General features: G+C 39.3%; 1 non-coding gene across 1 annotated transcript; it reads left to right on the top strand.

Moving 5' to 3' along the window:
• Positions 1-93, top strand: trnar-ucu (transfer RNA arginine (anticodon UCU)). Its single transcript has 2 exons — positions 1-37; positions 58-93. It is a non-coding gene; the product is annotated as a tRNA-Arg (tRNA).
• The last annotated feature ends 20,612 nt before the right edge of the window (positions 94-20,705 follow it).

The following is a 20,705-nucleotide window of genomic DNA, read 5'->3' on the forward strand; positions in this document are numbered from 1 at the left end:
GGCTCTGTGGCGCAATGGAGAGCACATTGGACTTCTAGGCTTTGATAGAATGAAGTCATTCAAAGGTTGTGGGTTTGAGTCCCACCAGAGTCATGTATCATTTTGATTCAACCTTTCAAAATCCTCTAGGGATTAGTGTTGATCAAGTCAAATAAAGGACTTCTTAAGAGTCCACAGCTGAAAATGAACCAGCAGCCACAAGAAAGAAATTAGCACTGGACTGTGATCACATTACTCCTGTCCTGGACTCCTTGCACTGGCTTTCTGTCAACTTCAAAATCCTCATGCTCACCTATAAGGCTCTCCATGGCTTGGCACCTCAGTACCTGTCTGGGTTATCGCCCTACTCCCCACCTCATAACCTTCGCTCTTCTAATTCTGGTCTCCTATCTGTCCCCCAGTCCATCTACACTCTATGGGTGACAGGGCCTTCTCCTGTTTTGCCCCAAAGCCCTGGATCTTTATTCCCAAGGATATCAGAGAGTCACCTTCTCTAAACTCCTTCAAATCCAGACTCAAAACCCTCTTCTTTAGAAGAGCCTTTAATGAACTATTCTTTACCCCTCTGTTCCTACTGTATTTAATACCACCATCTATTGTCTCCTCTAACTGTGTATTCTCATCCTGCTTATCTTGTGTATTTTTTTAACTTTATTGGTTTCATTCTGTAAAGCACTTTGAAAAGCCACCTTTAAAGGCACTATATCATGTAAAGATTATTATTAATAATAATGAACAGTGCATTTAACACTGAGCACATGTGGTCCTTCTTTGCAAAGGATTGCAAAGGTTGGGAATTAGCCTTTCACTCGTGTTGTTGAAGACCGTATCCTGGCTTTGTTGCAGGAAATGTCTGGATGCCATCACCGGATCAAGGAGAGGATCAGGGTTTTGGGAAGTCTTTTTGATGCCTGACACTGTGTGTTTCCTGGTTGTTAGGGGTGTCATTCTGGACCTAAACAACAGAGAACACCATTGAAATCGCTGAACTGCCTAGCGGACACTTTGTCGCCTTCTTCTGACCTGTATTTAATGCGATTCTCTGAAAACTTGGCACGTTATATCTGTGCTACCTTTATGGAGGGCACACTCATAAGAATCATAGATTCGATCACAAGCATCTAAAAATGAGCATGAGAAAATGACATCACGCTATAAGGCTGAATGGCACAAATTCTCCTGTTCCTTCTGCAGCAAATGTGTGTTTTTTGCTTCTTAACACTGAGATAGTTGGAGATATTTGGCAGCAGTGGGATTCCAACTCACACCCCCAAAGAGACTAGAGCTTTAATCCAGCTCTAAATTAAAAACTGGGTGACTTGTAAGGGCTGGTAGGAAATGAAAGGTATAAATGCTTCTTTTCTGGACAAAGTCTTTATCTTTACTAAAAGAAGAAAAGAAATATTTGATTATTATTTTTTCACCAGTTGTTTTGATCAAATTATTGTAACGCAGTGCCATATTAAGGTATAATATGTACATGAACGTCATGTCTGAGTCGATGATGGCAGCTGAGTATCGCTGGAGGACAGTTCATCATGAGATCGGCCTCTCTGACGCAGTGTCCAGTGACACTAACCTTCTGTCCTACTGTTCTCTGCTAATGTAGAGGGTGAATGTTTATTTAGGTGAATGTAAGGTTTCATTCTTGTAAAATATTTCCGAGCACTTTCTTTGTTGCTAAAAATTAATCCTGTGCATTTGAATGAATTCCAATATTGTCACCTAATTCCATACATTGTTTCATCAAACTAGAACATTTAGAGGAGCTCAATTGCATTTATGAATTGCATAGTGATAGTATTTCTTTCCATTTAAATACTTCAGTCAAAAATGTAGAGAAGGTGCTCCTGTTTTCACCATTATAAGAACTGTGATGCACCAGTAATATTTACTCTCATAAAAGTATTGTAATTGTATTGTTCTGTTCTGTTCTGTAACAATCTTGAGTGACACAAACCTTCTGTTTTACTGCACTACACTTCTCCAGAGGCCAGTTCAGCACACAAGGATCCTCAGTCAAACAAACACTGCAATCGCTTGATAAATGCCATTTCTCATCCTTTCTCTTAGTGTCGGTGCTACTATTGTATGCAAAGGAGGCGACTTGACAATGAAATCTTAAAGAGAGTCTTCATGAAGGTGTGCGTCGGCAAGCTCTCCACTGGAAAATTGACTGGGCTTGTGAAGAAATCAATCTCATTCAACAACCATACAAATTGCACAGCTTAAGGCACATGAAGCGAAATCTGTGAACTGATTGACACAAAACAATGACACTTCACATTATCTGCAAAGTTGTATTGCTTGTCTGACCACCTCTTCCTACTTTACAGTGAGCACATATATTTCAGTTTCTTTCCCCCATGTGGAGATGTATCCACTGCCAAAACTGCTGTCTGATTATTTAAATTATCTGTAAAACTGTTACATGACTTCATCTAATTGTAAATTTATAAGACGGTCTGTGAGACATTTGTGAGAGTAGCTGAATCCCAGGGCTGGTATGGAATCACACACAGACAGGTCTTCTGTGTGATCTGAGTCCCACTGCTCAGAGCTACAGACTGGTCAAATGGTCACTATTGTAGACACGACCATCGGACCATCGGCTACAAATAATCAATATACTGATCATAGTGTCACTACTGGTGTTTATTACATAAATACTATATATAAAGAATGAGATAATTCCACACTCATGTGTGTTATAAAACATTTATAAACATTTTGGGAGGCTGACATACAGTAAAGAAAGTAATACTGAAGGGCTGGAAGTCCTGAAAAGCGTTAATAGAACCTTCTTGCTTTCGACCTGGAACAGAGCCCACAACTGCCAGATCAGTGACTTCTGAGCCCAGTTCACAAAGAGGAGAACCAGGAGCTCTTCTATCTCTCTAAGAGGGCTGGGAGGAAGGATAAAAGGGGGAAATGTGACATGAGTCCAGACTGTTCTGTCTGATATTGTTCATGTAGCAACACTGATTGTCTGAATATCTTCTGGTTCTGGATTGTGAGGATAGAGAGCAGTACAGAGTTGAGCTTCTGTCTGAGTGTGAGTCTGAGCTGTGAATCTGACTGAGAAGAGAATAATGATTTTTTATTCTGCCTGAGAATTTTCCTGAGAATTTTTCCTGAGAATTTTTCTTCTTTTCCAAGTGGTGTTACATCCCCTTCAGATACTCTGCACAGACTGCCAGAGTGAGAGAAGAGGAGAGAGAGATGGACAGCTGCAAAAAAATGCCAGTGATTTTTTCTCCTTTTAACGAAAAGTGGAGAAAAACAATAGCAGTGCATCTCCGTCGGCTTGATTTAGCTTAATACAGGTATTCACTTCCTTTTCTGTAGATTACAGCCTGCGAAAAATGAAATGAAGTTCTTGGTTACTCTTGCTCAGTGCAGAAGAAGTACTGCCAGCTGGCAGGAAAATGACAGTGTTTTATTTTCTTTTAACTACAAACATGTGAGTTGTGAAAAGCAACAGGAATGTGTCCCTGTGCAGCTGTTAAACAAAGGGCTGCTGAGTCAAATGCACTCAGGGACGTGCTTCAGATTGTGATGATGTAAACATAATCTCTGGTAAAAATTGAAGGGATTTCTTTGCAAACCCTCTTGAATGTTGCAGGAAATGTTTGTGTTTTACTCGTGTGGAACTACAACAAGTAAACAATTAAGTACCTAAGTCAATGTCCAAGAAAACCATCTTCACGTGTGGAATTTGTCTTTAACTGGCTGTTGGGAGAATTCATTTATACACCCGTTGTATCCTTAGCAAAATTATTTTAAAATTAGAACACAGATTTGTTGGAGAACTTGACAATTCTTGACAATCATTATTAAATAAGCATTATACAAATGTGCGTTGATACTTTTAATATGTACCTTAATTGTAATATATATATACATAATTGCTTTGATATGGATGTTTGATATGGATTTGAGGAAACTATCAAGGATCGCAGAACAACCAAAGATACATTTAGGCATCTGCGATTGGTAAAGATGAAAGAGTACCGTAAGTGTGAAGCTTGCATACACACGAGAGAAAAAATCAGTTTTAATGCACCTCATTAAACTGATGGTGTGCTTATCAATCGTGCATAAAATGTACATAGCAGAGGATGATTTCGATCCATCAACCTCTGGGTGATGGGCCCAGCAGGCTTCCACTGAGACACTCTGCTGACAGCTGTTGGACATTGATTCAACACAACTGCTCTATCTTTGCTTTCTAAAAGTGCTCCCGAGATGAAAAGTCTAAACGGTAAACGCAGACGTCACTTTGAGCACTTGGTGTTTTGTAGTACGAATCATCACACGCTGCTCTACATGGACGTGTCTTCAAGATCGTTGAGAACCAAAGCTTCTGCTTTCCGAGGCAACTGATTCTTTCATCGTTAATTCCCAAATCTTCAATGAGAATCAGTGAAACGAAAACCAAACAGATGTACACACTCGCGTCCTAGCGTGAAAGAAAAATGATGGAAGCATTTGAGAAATAACAAGAGTAGTCTGAACAGCTCCAGCCTATCAACTGCTCTACAGTGATCGCTACCTCTACACCCAGTTTATAATGCTGAAAATGATGCAGGAAGCACAGCAAAGTTCTAAAACCAGTGAATGCAACTGCATACATAAAATGTCAATTTTTCAAAAGTAAAATCTTCAGCTTTGAAGGATTGTCATTCATATATTTTCGTTTTTTCTCTTTTTTACATAGCACGCTTTCGAGAAATAAACTGTCTTGTAATTAAGGCTGCATTAGAAAATGTGTATCTAGCTTTGTTCAATTAAATCCCAGTGGGCAAAAGATGTAGAATATACGTCTATTAAACTCATATATTAGACGTATAAATGTGCTCCGTAACTCGTCTAGAATGAAATTCTAATATACGTATATCGTTATACGTCAATTAGATCTATGATTATATGTTCATTAGACATATATGGTTGGAGCTCTATTATACGGATAACTGTAGAGGACTATTATACATATACGGTTAAAGGTCTATTATACATCAAAGATAGATGTTATAGGTGTAGAAACTAGTAAATCAAGCCAATGGTTTTGTTTAGAAATTAATTCTGAAAATATACAATCATTCACACCTAAAAAATATGTAGTTCAAATGATACATTATATACAATATTGTTATCAACATATGGCTAATCATCATAAAAAACTCAACTAGTAAACATTAGCTACAAATTCTAGTAACATGGCAATATATATATAGCAATGACAAACACAAACTAATTACATGAATATGCTTATATTTAACTCAAAACCACATTTAGATTCAAATATGTTTTAAAATTGACAACTTCTATATTTCCAAGAAAATATTATTAATATAGCACAAATGCTACTTTCAACGGCACAAACCCAGCACTAAAGAATGAGGTGGGTTTCATCGTTTATGCTGTCTGTAGAGGGGGGGCGACTTCACGGAGCTGAAACAAGCACGTCCGGCAGCTACAGGGTTGAAGGTGAACATGTATCGTATTCTAATGGCTTCTATTTCCATTGATGAATGACACAGATTCACGAGGAGATCCTTCACGCGATTAAATGAACACATTACTATTTCAGTCTGATTTAGAGGCTACATTTGTGTCAGCAGTGCTATAAATGTGAGTCTTATATACTTTCAGGGGCTGCATCTGTAGCGCTTCATCTAAGAGGATGTTTTTACTTTAGAGCACGGTTACATTCACCTACACAGTTTATTCTCTGAATGCCCAATGGCTCAATAACCCTATTTTCCCCTGGGGTCCACCAGTGTACAGTCCCATCCCCTTCAAAAATATAACAAATATATTTAATGAACTGTGTAACACAGAGCTGGAAAGGTGAACCCAGAATGGCTGGGCAATTGATGAGTTGGAGTGATCTTTTTATAGGTGAATAATTGCAAAAGTTTGAATCCAATTCATATTGAAATGTTAAACAACTGACAATCTGTTCAGAAATGAACCTGTGTAAAATGTCTTCACTGTAGACTAGGATGGCTGAGTGGTCTAGACATTAGATTTATTATCCAATGGACAAAGGTCCATGTGGGTACAGTCCCCACTTCTGTTAGACTCCTGTAACAATTTTGCAGTGACAGAACACTTTGAAGATTTACACTCTATTTAAATATGAATTTACTCACTTTCAGTTCTCTTCACTCCCCGGGATAACTGAACTCTCACTATTGCATACCAAAGGCTTTACATGCATTAGTTCAGGTGGGTAGTTGCGTCAGCATGCGTAGTTTGCAAAGGAACAAGTAATAGGTTTATTCCATGCTGAAAAGAGAAGAGTGAAAAGATAATGTTTCAGCTGTGAAGCCTTCTTCAGAAACGTTGTGTTTTCTCTCTTCTCTATTCAGCATGGCATAAACCTATTACTTGTGCCTTTATATGCATTAGCTGTGATACAGATTCTAAAAAAGACAGAATGAAACTGTTTGTTATGTGTCTCATGGTGATCCTCTTCTCGATCCAAATGAAATGTTTAATATGATCCACCGAGAAAGAAAAGGAGTCAATTTCCGCCTGGAATGATTGATGCCCCATCAACCTTTTTTAATATCCCCGGAAGTTTATACAGTAGAGTCCTGGTTCGCGGCTTAAACTCAAGGTAAACAAGACTAAGGAAACGAGTTGGAAACCTGATGTCGAACTGGGATTTAAATCACCCAGAACATTTCACTATATTGGACAGTATGTGCCAGAGAGAAGTGCCTGACATCCCTTTGATAGCTCAGTTGGTATACCAGAAGACTGTAGTGGGAACAGTGAGGAATCCTTAGGTTGCTGGTTTGATTCTGGCTTGAAAAAAGGTGCTTTTTGTGTACTTTAATCAAAGAGTTAAAATAGCCAATCTTTTTCACTCAGACGTTGATCAAAAGCTCAATAAACGACGAAGCAGAGGCTCTTGTTCCAAATTCAGCTCCTGTCTGATTGTCTTGTTTTGGCCAAGATCTGGTCTTTGAATTCAGGGACTGCTCTGTCTGCTTTGTTATTCAAAAGCAGATACAAATGTCACGTTTTTTATTGTAGATATAAAGGTGTTCTCTGTTTTCAAAGGATAGGCACTTAATTGGTTTTATGATTTGGTATTGATTTTGTATCGTTGTATTATTAAGTTTGTGCTTTTTGTGTTTTTAACGTATTGTGAACTTATTTTTTAAAACAAATGCTTACAAAGGCAAACACGGCACACATCTGTTTATACCAGAGGTTTATACAAAAAATTGTATATTTTTATTAAGTACAAGCTACTGTGCACTTTTAGGAGTTTAACAGGTTTGATATAAAGCAGCCAAAATATAAAAGGGGAAAATACCCCAGACTGCGTGTAAAGCCCTCGTTGTGACTGTTGTTTTATTGTTAAATACGGCATACTGTGCACGAAATGTTGCACAAACATAATCTGATATTTTAATAATTATTATTTTAATAATTTGATAATGTAGCATTTTCAGGTTCCTTCGGGACAAAAGACAAGTGGAAACGTGATAGTAAACCAAGCAACTGCTTTATTCTCCTATCAAAACCACAAAAAAACCAAACAGAAGCTATACACACACATGAGGAGACCGACAGAACACGTACACATGGATAGGGTGGTAACCCGTTAACTACAGGCTATATACTTATAAAGCTATACAGGACACTAAAACTACTATAACACTATTTACATATGCAGGGTCAGCCGCTGGTCATCGTGCTGACCCTCAGACTCTTCCCGGCTACAACTCCCAGCCTGCTCCACGGTACTATGAGCGCCAAGGTGCGCGTCCTCCTCACCACAGAGCGAGGGCGTTACACTGCCCCCACCTGAAGCGTCTGGCATCCCGCCAATGTCGAACACCCCCCTTAGGCTGTACTCATACTCTGCTTAAGGCTGCGGAACTCTGCGTGAGCGGCCACTGCGGCGTGGTGGCGGCTGGCGGCCCGCGGACGCCCCATTGTCGGCCGGCTCCGGCACCGGCTGCTCCTCCCAGACTTGGTAGGGTGCCAGGCGGTCTTGGTGCAGGACCACCACTCTCCCCCGTGTTCTCCCAGCTTACAATCTCTGAGGTAGTTGTCACTAAACTCGGACGTGATGTGCCACACATGTGCCGTGTGCCTTTACTTTTGTAAAATTAAAGTCGAAACCCAAAACAGTAACATACTTAAGAGTAAATGCCTCCTAATAGCTAGCCAGCGCTCCTAGTTAGTAAAGTTGTTTGTGTCCCTGCCTGTCACGCGGGAAACCGGGTTTTGATTACCGACGGGGAGACAGCTAGTTTTTTTACTATCAGATTCCAATCTTTAATGCTGTGTGTGAGAGTTTACGTAACTTTCCTTTTCTCACATTTTCTGACGACTATTCCGAAGGAGCGCCCTGTCAACTCCTAATACTTTTCAAAAATCTGCCTGCATGTTTGATTATTTTTGTTTTATTTAGAAAAAGTTCAATATTGATCATAACTAAAGAAAATTATGATCAGAAACAAAAACAAAATGTTGAAGATGCAACTCGATCTTGAATCAGAGCTGGGTGACATGGGCTTCTGTTCTGATATGGTTGTACGAGAAACAGGAGGGATCTCTTCTCTCCTATGGAGCATGAGCTGAATCAGGAATGAGACGTTATATATCAACGCATGACCTACATCGTAAAACTAAAACTAAATTAAAAACTAACATTAAGTTGTCAGAGACATTCATTTATATACAAACAAGAGACAGACAAAGCAATAATTCTACATTAACTGAATTGAAATGGTCTGATTCAGAGCCTATGCAGCTCTTGCTAATACAACATTTTCCTTTGATTTCCTTTGAGGGCGGAGTTGTCTTTAAAATCTGGATTAAATAAAAAGGAGTGACGTCAGTGTAAAACAGCTTTCCTTCTTGGGGAACAACGGTTGTGTTCCATATTTCTAATTATTTTGGTTTCAAGATAGCAATTTAGTATGAAACATAAAGCTGGATAAAGCTGTTACACGTCATTTACAATGGTCTTTCAACTAATAGCCCGTGCAGGGATCAAACCCCAGCTGTTGGTACGAGTTGCGTAAGGCTCTGCAACATGCAGATGAGAAACTAACCTCTGCTTCTTCATTATATACACAGTGAGCTATATATGCGGGCTTACTGCCCCCTATGGGCTCTGTATTTGATTGCGGTACAAGACCGGCCGTGGAGAAATGAAGTGAAGAGGGTGTGTTCATTAAAAGGCTCATAGCATCCCTGGACGGTCTCAAACCACCACCCTTTTGGTTAACAACCGAGCCACAAAGACTCATGTACAGCTTAACATTTCTCGGTCTCGGTGAAGGTGATACACTCCGTAAAATTTCTGGAGAATCATTTGTTTTTAAAGGAAAATCGCCAACAGCGGCCGAGATCTATTGGAGTTTTCTCATTCTATACTGCAATTTCTGAAGGGTACCCTGTGAAAATACGAATTTTGACGAGAAGGGATGGACATATAAGGTCAGTAGGCTTGGGGAATTGGACCTTATGGTGAAGGCTGCGGGCTTGGCATCAGCAGAACCTGATCAATATCGGTTGACTCCGATATACTTTGACAACTTAACTTCTGGATTTAGAGACATTTACCTTAGTGTCGGTATACTAAGATGTTTTGGTAATGAGGAAGGAGGGACAAAGCAAATTGGCAGAATGTGTGCTATTTTGTTGACTACAAGTCCTCACATGCCAGAGGGTCAATATTAAAAAAACACGTAACAGTATAATCTCTTGTACTTCACGATTTAATGGTGTCTGTCACATTGTATCTCACACCTCAGTGTCAGAATTGTGAGACGAGTTTGTAATCAGGAGGGTGGGCCATAGCAATTCAGCAGAAATTGCATTCACCTTTTCCCAATGCATTCTCACATGCCATTTTCTCACATGCCATGCTCAGAGGGTCATATTTTTAAAATGGTACCATAAAATGTCCTGAAGTTCAGGATTTTGACAGTCTGTTATATTGTGTCTCACACCTTGATGTCAGAAATATGAGACGATTTTAAAATCAGGAGGGAGGGCCCTAGCAATATAGCAAACATTGCATTTACCATTTGACAATGTATTCTCTCATGCCATGTTCAGAGGGTCGTATTTAAAAAATGGTACAGTACAATGTCCTGAAGTTCAGGATTTTGATAGTCTTTTCCATTGTCTCTCACACATCTGTGTCAGAATTTTTAGACATTTTTATAACCAGGAGGTAGGTTCGATCACCCTCTGCTCATCCTCAGTTAACCATATAGTCTCATATGCCATGTTCTAAATGTCCCATTTAAAACTGCTATATTAAAATTTCTTGTAAAATGCAAGAGTTTGAGACTTTTTATGATCAGAAGGCAAGGTCGTGGAAAATATGCAGAAAGTGCCAGTGAATTTACGTTTTGCCTTTGTCTTATTTACTCGTTGTATAACATGCCAGTTTGTTTTATTGTGAGTTGTGTTTCTGAAATGTGTTTCATACAAAAATGCAATTTGGACAGTCTCTACTTACATATTCCCCTTTACTGAGGAAATGTACAGTAATACATCCGGATAAGTATTTTTAAAAATGACTGTAGAGAGCTATCTACAGGCGAAAGACGACATAACATCACAGCAGCAGCATTTAAGATGGAACGAAAAACGCAAAGCAGCAGCTGGCGAATAAGAAGCCAACTTCAGCCTCGTTAATGCAATAGCATTAGGTGAGGTGGAAAAATATTTCTTGCTCTGAATCTTAACATTTTTATAGGAGGTGTTCTAGGACTTCTTGCCTCAGAAAAAAAAAAAACTGCCAGTACATCACTTATTTCTACTCCATCAATAGCAGCAGTGTTATCAGTACTGAGCCCTAAATGTAGGTCCTATCATCATATAAAAAGTCGAAAGTATCGACTGCATTCAACTGATAAAATGTATCTTCTATGACAGTTATATCTTTATCCAAAATACATCGGAAACAAATTTGCATGTTTTTTTGGGGGGGATCCTGAAGACTGAGACTCAAAACTTTTTTTTTCCTTCTTTCCAGGAGGAAGGATTATTCAGATGCAAACATTGTCCCAAAATCAATGTACTCTCCATTGATATTCAAATCCTCAAATTCTTCATCTGAACGTTGATATTGAAATATGATATCGTACAAATTGTGGTTTTCTTTTTAAAGCAAATTTTATGCTTTAAATTAAATAAATTTTATTGATTATGAATGTGCCGGAAATATTTCAGTACTTTAGAGGGTTCTGCCATTTTAGATGTTATGCTGTTCCTGTCTGATTTATCAAATGTGTCATTTAAATCTCCAGTCATTTCTATATCAGTCTGAAGGCCTTGCAGTAAAGATTGCAATTCATCCAAAAATGCCAAGTTTCCCACTGGTGATACATACAAGGAAATTAATGTATATTTTTCCCCCAAATCAACAAATTTAAAATCAAATACCTCCCTCATCTGCAGGTGGAGAGAATAATGTCAGAATAAATACAGGTTTAAAAGTCAGGAGCATTGATAGTCCTATTTTAAAATGACACTAAAATGCTCACAATATATTAAAAAGCTCTGTAAAATGCAAAAATAATAAAAAAATATTAAAACAAGGTAAAAAGAAATAATACACAGTTATAAAGCTCAGGAATTATCAATGTGAAGTTACAATGGGTTGATTGTGTTTCATGTGATTTAAAAAATAAAATGTTTGCAAAAAATCCACTTACAATATGCTAAAAATGGCAAGAATACTTAACCTTTTACTACCAGTGACATATTTAGCCAATGTCCGCCTGGAATTTCCTCCCCCTTAAACATTTGTTATATCTCTGCAGCAGAACATAGCAGGAGCCTGGTTCAGGTCTTAAATTGAAGCTAACCCCCTTGGCTTTGAGTGTGAATAGTCAAATTTCTTATATTTCTTAATGTGTCCACTCAGCAGACAAACATATGAAAAAAAAACAGCTGGCAAACATTTTTTATTGGTCTTCAGAGGTCAGATTTTTCAACTATATGCATGTCAAGGGCCTGGGAATGATTTGAAAACCTTGTACTAGGTGGCTACTAGCTTGGATAAAAATTTGGGACAAATTGATCAATTAGAAAAAATTCTACATCATGTTTTGTGAAGACTGGACCTGGAATGAAATTACACGCCTATAATAAAAAATCATAAAAATATTGAAAATAATAAGAATAAAAACCATTGCAATTGCTATAAAACCTTAAGACACTGCTAGAGAGCCTGCTGTTATGCAATGAAAAAAAACCTCAGAGTTGCCTTCTGGTGTGAAAAAAAGGAGCACTGATAAGAAACTGATAAAAAACTGATTGATTATCCCTTCTGAGTCAATGATTGACAGCTAAAAATGCAGCCTGAAGCTTCTAGAGGAAGTCTCACCCCCTAAGGGCTCTGAATGGCTGAAAATACAAAGAATGACAGCGGTTTTTACCAATCAAATCGCCTTATTTCTGGCGCTCGTTCTTCAAACATTTACTACGTAATCAGTAACGTTTACTAGTCTCTAGCTCTTGAGATAAACTAGTCTGGGTTATTTTGGATATATATCATGCTCCAGAAGGTAAAAACATGGGATATATATATATATTTGCTGGTTTTTGCTTTTGCGTTTTTGTTGGTAAAAATGTATAATATTGACATGCTGTGCTTGCCGGGTTGCCGTGTGTTTTTACTGGGATTCTGCTAGTTCATTAATTTATTGGTTTATTGCATAATAGTGTCATGTCTGTGGAAACAAACTTTATGGTTTTGTTGTGGTGATATTTGAGAATACGTGCATGTGAGAAAATTTGTGGAGCGGTTTCAAAGAAACGTTGTTTATCTCGCGTTTATCTTAAAAATAAAAAGTGTCATCTGGGGAGACAGGAGTGGTCCTCGGTGACCGCGATCCGGACTAAGTTAACAGGTGTGTAATTTAAAAAAAAAAACAAGTTAAAAATAAATACTAAATGGGTTTAACATTCAGGAATGTAATTGGTCAGATGCTTACGATAAGTGATGCTGGTGTTCCGTGTGATTTAGCGAATTAAAAAAATGATTCATTTTAAAAACGGCAAGAGCTCGTATGAAAAAAAAGTTCCTAAGTATCTTTGTTACAACAGCCGCGCCAGAACTATTCAGATACTGTACATCAGAAAAGTACCTGAACTTGACTGGTTTATATTCAGTTATGTGCACTGGGAACGAAAGGGAGACTTAGATGGATTTTATTAGGGTTTTAGGAATCAGAAAATGTATTTTTACACGTTTATGCCTACGAGCAGAAATAACTTCCTGCTTTCAGCGCTTTTTTTGGTTCTACTTGTAACCTCGAACAGAGAAACCCAGTACTGACTCACAGAAACACCCCGGAGTTTCTGTGTTTCTGTGATTTAAAAGGGATGTATGCAGCGGTGTTACGAGTCTGGAAGGAGGAGACGCGCATTCCGCACGGGGAGCGTAGAGCAATGAGCCGCACCTGCTGCGCGCTGAGTCCTGTCCTATATAACCGCTGAGCACGGACACACAGAGTCTTTAGCCAGTGTTGGAGATTTATGATTTCAATGTTTTTTTTCCTTTTGAGCAGAAGATGGATTTCTTCCTCTAGTTAAAGTTATTGGAGTTGTGGTTACTGTGCTAGACCGTCGGGAATAGCGCTTTTATTTATTTTTTTTATCAAGCAGTCTGCTGTATACTGTACGTGAAATAAAGATAAGAGTGCTTTCTTGATACTTCACAAGAGTATACATAATTCACGAGCTGTATTAAAAAAAATGAACTGGAAGAAAAGCAATAGGGCTGGAGTTTATAGACTGTGATGCAAATACGAGAGTAGGAGAGGAGGGGACTAATTCAGGAGCACAACCGGCCCTCTCCTGCCCATTCTCCCACCAGGGTCTGTTGTAAGCCAGTGTGAAATTCAGTTCCTTGCAGTTCAGCTTTTGATCACTCAGCTGCTTTGCCCTGGGAATATGGGGCAAATAAAGGAGATAGCAACCAGACTAGAGGGAGAGTTTTTATTCCTAAGGGATGACTTGTTTTACAACAGCAGACAACTTAAAGAAACAAAAACCTCTGTTCTGCTGCTCCAGGTTGGTTCCACTGGGAACAAGTGTGGCCAGGAGCTCATGAACAGTAATTAGGGGTTGTTTCCACAAGGGGGGCTGGAGTAAGTTAGATGTCAAGGGCAATAAAACTCATTAGACCTAATTGACCAGTTAAAGTGAGTTGTTCTGCTTTCTGCACAGAAACCAGTGCTCTCTTCTCAATGTGAGGGTGAGTCTGTCAGTGATATAACAGCTAGGCAGGACTGCCACTGTGGTCTATTTCATCACCTGTGACCCCATCTTCCAAAGACAACAGTCCAATCTAGCATAGAGTGTCCCGGACTGCTCCGTCAGTGACAGTGAGAGGTTTATCTTGTCTCTTGTTCCGCCAGAATGTAACTAATAGTGACCCCTTAATGGAGGAAACTTTAGCTTTTGTAGGTAATTTTACCACTTGACAATGTTACAGGTGTTGGGGGGGAACCCCTAGTGATCCCTGAGTCTCGCATAGACAATGGCCAGTCTACACAAACCTCCAGTCAACACAGCCCTGACCCCTGTTATGTCACCCAGGTCTACACTGTGAGACAATGATTATTTAGGAAAATTGTAAGGAATGCATTCCAAAGCAGTCAATGGAAGTATGGAATTAAAATAGTCAAGTCTTGATAAATAGAGTATATTATCTATTTATTATACCTTTACATTGTGACAAAAATAAATTTCAAGTCCATTATGAGCACACACAGCATATTAAAGATGGGTCTCTGCACTGTAAAGGAATCTCAGTTCACTTATAAAAACTTTAGCTAATAAACCTGAAATGTCATTTCTTTTATTGCTTGTTCTTTAAGGTACTAACTCATTGACATTATGTAGATTAAAATAAGACTATTCACAAAGAAAAAGCATTTATCACAAATGTATCATGCCAAATAAACTCTAGTAATCAAGAGCAATTAAGAAAAGGAAACAAAACCATCTTTTGAGGATGCCAGATAGAAATGTAAACACACACTCACACGTGGGGCCAATCTTACCAGAAATCAATTAACCCACCAGTGATCTTGGACTGATGTCTGAAAACCAGAGCAAACAGTACAATATTAAGGTACTAAAGCTATTAGTAGAACAGATCTAGCTTCTCAACATAATACTTATGTCTGAACTTCATTGAATAGTGACACTTCAATCTTTCATATTCAATATTTTTCACAAAATCAACAGCTGAGAACAGACCGCCATATACCTTTATCCAGTGGTTTTCAGAGCAGAGACATCCGTGTGGGCAAGAGTTCTTTCCCTGAGGTCCACTGCACGTCAGCTAGCCACGTTCTGGCTGGGTTGTGTGTACTCCTGGGAACGTCGCCTGTAATGAATATTGGGGACTTTGTACAAATTAATAATGTGAGCATATTAATATGATTTGTGTTGAAGCCAAACATAGACAATCACTGTTAAAACTTGAATTCAACCTCCAGTGTCTGCTTTTGAAATGCTGATCATCACCCGTCTTCTGGCTTCTAGATGCACGTGTTAATGGATATTTCTTGTCTTCTTTTTTTTCCCCCCATATGCTCTTCTCTGTATCATTAAGTACTTCTGGGTCATTTCATGTACCTCGTGGCATCTTGGCTGCTGGTGGTGAATGGCAGGCAGCTGCTCTAAAAATAACATGCCTATTAATATGATGTTGAAGACAAAACCAAAACAATACAACTTTGTTTTGCACTTTACAATTTATCACAACCTTGTCATATTTACAGTCATCAACTGATTTAGGCTGCTGTTCCTGTGAAAAATGTCCTTTGTTTAAGAAAGATTCAATTTAAAATCTTTAGGTTTTAAATATAAACCACTGGCAATATGGTAATCACTTTTACAACTTTTAAGAAGTTGCAAGATAGCTCTACAACTATGTTGTCCTTAACCTATTCAGAAACTACCACTAATATTGTAAGAAATTGTTCTCTAGACTCTAGATCTTGTGGGCTCTGTTCTTGATAAATTGGAAAGGTGTCGTTCATGAAGTACAGTACTCTGTCGATCTCTCTCTTACCAAGAGACTACCCATCTAACGCTGCAGGAAACTCCAGTGCCTGGTCTGGGAATGCTGTGCTATTCAGATTTTGTCAATAAATTTCAAGAATGGTTCACCTTTTTGTTTGTTTTGGGATAGTTATCTGCCTTCTATACTCTTCTGAAAATCATGTATCTTTTTAGCAGTCCCATATCCCTTCCTTATATCCTTGCTGATAAGAATGAGAAATGCTATTTTCAAGACATTAACACGGATATAATTTTTACATTAATTCCAAGGTACAAGAAAATGAATATCTTCAAAATATGCACTTTAATATACTTACTTAGTTTCTTTTTTGGAAATGGTCAGTTAACCAACCACTCCAGAGCTTGTCCTTCACCTTGAAATTATTTCCTGGAAATGCTGTAATCACAGAGGAGCTCTTCTCCCCTCAACAATGTCCCTTTTTGTCACAGACAGATTTACGACTGTTCGTTGATTATAAATGACTTTCTTACAGCCCTTACATTGTCTTTTCTCTTTGATGGATTTATCCATCTTCCGATTTGCCTCCTTATCCGGGAGGCAGGCTCAGTGTTTTTCACGAGCATCAATGCACAGTTTTTGTGCAGGTTCATCTGAAAAGAAAAGACATCTCATGTCTCCCTCTGTCATCTGTGAGCTTCAGCAGTTGTCTTTGTGATGACCTTGCCATTGTAATCACACACCTCCTCTCCCTTCTGGAAACACCTGGAAGTCACAAACTTCTTCCCCTTCACAGGATCGTCAGTGATGCTCAGGCCTTCCCAGATTTGATACTTTATCAAATTTTTAATTTGCATGTCATTTGGTGGCAGTCCTGTGTTGGGCTTCCACTTCTCAAGCACTTCAGACACTGTTGATACATTGGCTGACCAGTCCATCTTCTCCGTCTCCTTTCACAGCTGCTGACCTGGGCATTACAGCGCAGTTTAGTGAAGTAAAGATGAAACGGCTGATAAAACACAAATAAAATGCAATTAAGGTACATTCCAGATTTTCTTAAATACTGTACATGATTGGAGCTATGCAGGTGGAGGTCTTTTGTTCGGTATTAACATGGATTTTAATTGGCTTCTATGAAAATTGGCCATGGTGTGAGTGAGTCCTGTGATGGACTGGTGTCACATTATGGGTGATACAGTACTTTGCATCCACTGCTTGCCAGGATGGTTCCAGTTCTACCACAACCCTGAATTGAGTGGATGGGTATATCAATGTAGCCATCAACTTGCATGTTCCTCTTCTTCACTCAATGCAAAGGAAGCCAGCTGTTGTTTGAGGTTTTGTGCTCTTTAACAGGAATTATGACCATTTTTGTGCCCGCTTGTTGAAACAACACTTTCTTTGCACCCATTCCTCAACCTGTAATAGTGAGAAAATAAAAATGAATACACCAAACTGTAAAAATCGCATATATGTAATTTCTTACTTTTGTTGTATGAAAGTATTCTTACTGTCATGTTCTTTACCACCCCGGGGTGCTACAGGTGCTTCAGCTGGAGAAAGGCCTGCAGGTAATACAGTACAAGAAGCTGCTCAGGCAAGGTGATGTCTTGCCCAGTCTGTGCAACACATCTCTCTTTGCAACCATCAACACCTTCCAGCAATCCTTCGTACTTGGTTCTGGACTCTGCAACTGTCTATATCTGTGGGAGAAATTAATACTCATCAACTTTTTTTGTATTCAAATTAAAAGTACAACTGAAAGAAGTTTTAAAATGAAAATGACCTATTTTTAGTAATCTCTTGGCAACATTCTTACTGTTCTTCTTCTGAATATCCTTTAGGATACTTTGGAAGTTGATGATGAGGTTAGCCAGGCTGGGATCCTCTACTTTCACACTGATATCATTTAGGATGTAGCCCGGAAAATGGTTTATGTTCTTAATATAATTAGCAATGATTTGGTGAGACAGTCTAGTGGTCTTCATTTGGTTACAATAATTGTTGTTTTGGATAGGCCCTTTACAAAGTTTAAGGAAGATGCAGATGGATCCATAAAAACAGGAATCTGGAAACATTTTCTACCTGACAAATGTAGAGTCACTATGTTTATGGCTGAGATTTCACATGGGTGAATTTTAAGCTAAGGAGTAAAAACATGTGCTATGGAAATATCACTGCTCAATTTTAAATGCCTTTAAAAAATAAATACCTCCTGAGAGCAATCTGCCACTTCAAGATCCTTGGTAAGGTCCTGTTTAAACCCAGCCAGGTGAGGAGCATCCAGGGAGTGCGTTCTGTCCAGTCCAGCCTGGGTCACCGTCTTCCCGAGAGCCTGCTGATGGCTTTTAAGAACTGAGGGACAGTAGGAATACAAAATACACATTTAACATTTTTACTTCTAAGACAAACTAGAATACAAGTATAAAACAAAAGATACATTTGGAAAAAATAGAAAGTTCTCCAGAACTCACATCTTCCCCTTCCTCTTCCACTTCAGTCTCTGGCATCTCTTCCTCCTGGACAGCAGCCTCTTGCTCAGGGCATCTGGACCACTAGTATATCATTTTAACATACCCTTACATAAAGGTAAAGGTTAGAAATGAAACAGAAGAACCCTTATAAATTATAAATATCTTACCTTGCTGATGTGTCTTCAGGATTCCACATAAAACAGTCCATGGACTCCGCCAGTCTCACATTCTCACCACACATGAGCCCTATGCTCTTGTAATCCCCGACCTGCCCATTCCTCAGGTGATTCAACAAGTCCTTCCTGGCCTGGAGAAGGACCTTGCTGATCTCCTCTGCTGAGGCTCATTTCATACACACCCTCTTTAAGTGAAGAGGAAACTGGTCAAATGTCTTCAGGCAGGTCTTGCACACCAGAGGAATCCTCATGGGTCTCTTTTGAAAATAAATAACTTTTGTGTAAAGGAACAAGTCAAGACTGTTCCAGTTTCTTAACCGAGCCTTAATTTTCTCTCCAATAGCTTCACCATATTGTTTATTGTATTTTTATCAGAATTATACCTTGCTCTAAAATAATGACTTTATAAAACAACTTAACTCTTACTTGGTCTTGTTCGCAGTCTTTCCAGTAGAAGTCGTTGTAGAATTTAAAAACTGCTGTGATAATTTGATCTGCCCGAGTGTCCTTCCCTAACCCAGTATTGATAGCTTGTGTACTGTAGGGTCCAAAGGTGGTGTTCTGCAATTTCCTCCCATAATGTTTCTTTGATCAGTTGGAAGCCAGTGTGAAAGCTTCCTCCCAGTGGGGAAGCTCAAGATCCTCTAGTTGTATGACAGATTTTCCTCGTAGTGCTCTTCGAGGATCTGCAGTGTGGTGTGAAGCCAATTTTTGGCATTGCTTACCAGCTTCAAATATGTGAGTTTGGGTGGCTTGGCAGGTTTTATGAGGCGCTTGAGTTCCTCGGTCTTCCATCGTAGGCTGGCGGGTGCTCGGTTCTCCCGTCCAATAAAACTGCTGTGTTTTGTAAATGGTGGACTGTTTGGATCATTTTGTAGATGATCCTGGTTCCTTGTTGGAAGGTATCCTGTCTGTTTGACATGTTTGTTGTGTAGGCAGTGTGGAGGGTGACCGTACGGTTGCGTGCATTGTCAACTCTGGATTGATCCATACTTACCATTTAAATGCCTAAAGCTTCGTTGACACCGTTAGGTTTCCACTGTTAGGCAGCTTTACCTCTGTAGAATCTGTGGCTCCATAGGAAGACAATCTTGCTTTTCTGTGTGTCGCTATGTTTCTGCCTGGGTCTTCTTCAGGCATTGTTCTGGAACACTGTCCATGCTGGCCTGTTTTTATCCTGTTTTGTAAGGGGCAGTGTGTTGTAGTTCCTCCTAGGGGGGCTAGTTTGTATCCTATGGTCTGTGTTCCTTCTGTACGTTTCTGTATGAGTAGGTGCAGTTTCAGTTGGTGAATGGGTTTCTGCTTTCCCTGGTGGGGATTATGCATGGACCATTAACATCTCAATAGGCAATCAGGGTCTTTTGTTTTCCTCCCTAGTAGGACTGTGCAAGCTGTGCGAGTTTCCATAGCTGATTGGTTTCAGTTATTCTTCTGTTTGTTGCGTGTTAGTATGGTGAAGAGTTCCAGTCCCTGTAGGATCTGGCTAGTTAGGAGAGGGGAACAAAGCTCCTTCTCCCAGATTTTATCCGAGAGGGGATCATCTGGGACAAGGAGAGCACTCTCCTTCCAACGACTAAAACCCTCCTGGTTTTTCTGATGTTCAGGTCTTGTGTAAAGATAGTATTAAGTCTTTTGATCCACTCCCTTTCCTTTTTCTTTCTTTCTATCTCTGTCCAGTTGGGGTTGCTTTCCAGTCCCGTGGTTCCTGATGTACCTGTGTTGTGTCAGCTGGGTTCGGATGGAGTTACCCGTTCCCCCCCACATAGGTCACCCCGCACTTTTTGCACTGGATGCTGTAGATGGCGTTATTGATGTTTTCTGAGAGTGCCCTTTGCAACTGGAAGATTTCTTTAGTTTCTTTGTTTTGGATCGTTGTTTTCTGTTATGAAATGTTTGGCTCTTGGTGTATATGATCTGTTGTGTACAGGTTTTAGCTTGCTTTGGACTAATTAATGCTGAAGGTTTTTGTTTTTTTCTGTGTGCAGATATGATTTTGTGCTCCCTCAGTATGTTTGT

The sequence above is a fragment of the Atractosteus spatula genome, chromosome 10 (genome assembly GCF_055471065.1).
Source record: "Atractosteus spatula isolate fAtrSpa1 chromosome 10, fAtrSpa1.hap1, whole genome shotgun sequence".
In the NCBI taxonomy this organism is placed as follows: domain Eukaryota; kingdom Metazoa; phylum Chordata; class Actinopteri; order Semionotiformes; family Lepisosteidae; genus Atractosteus; species Atractosteus spatula.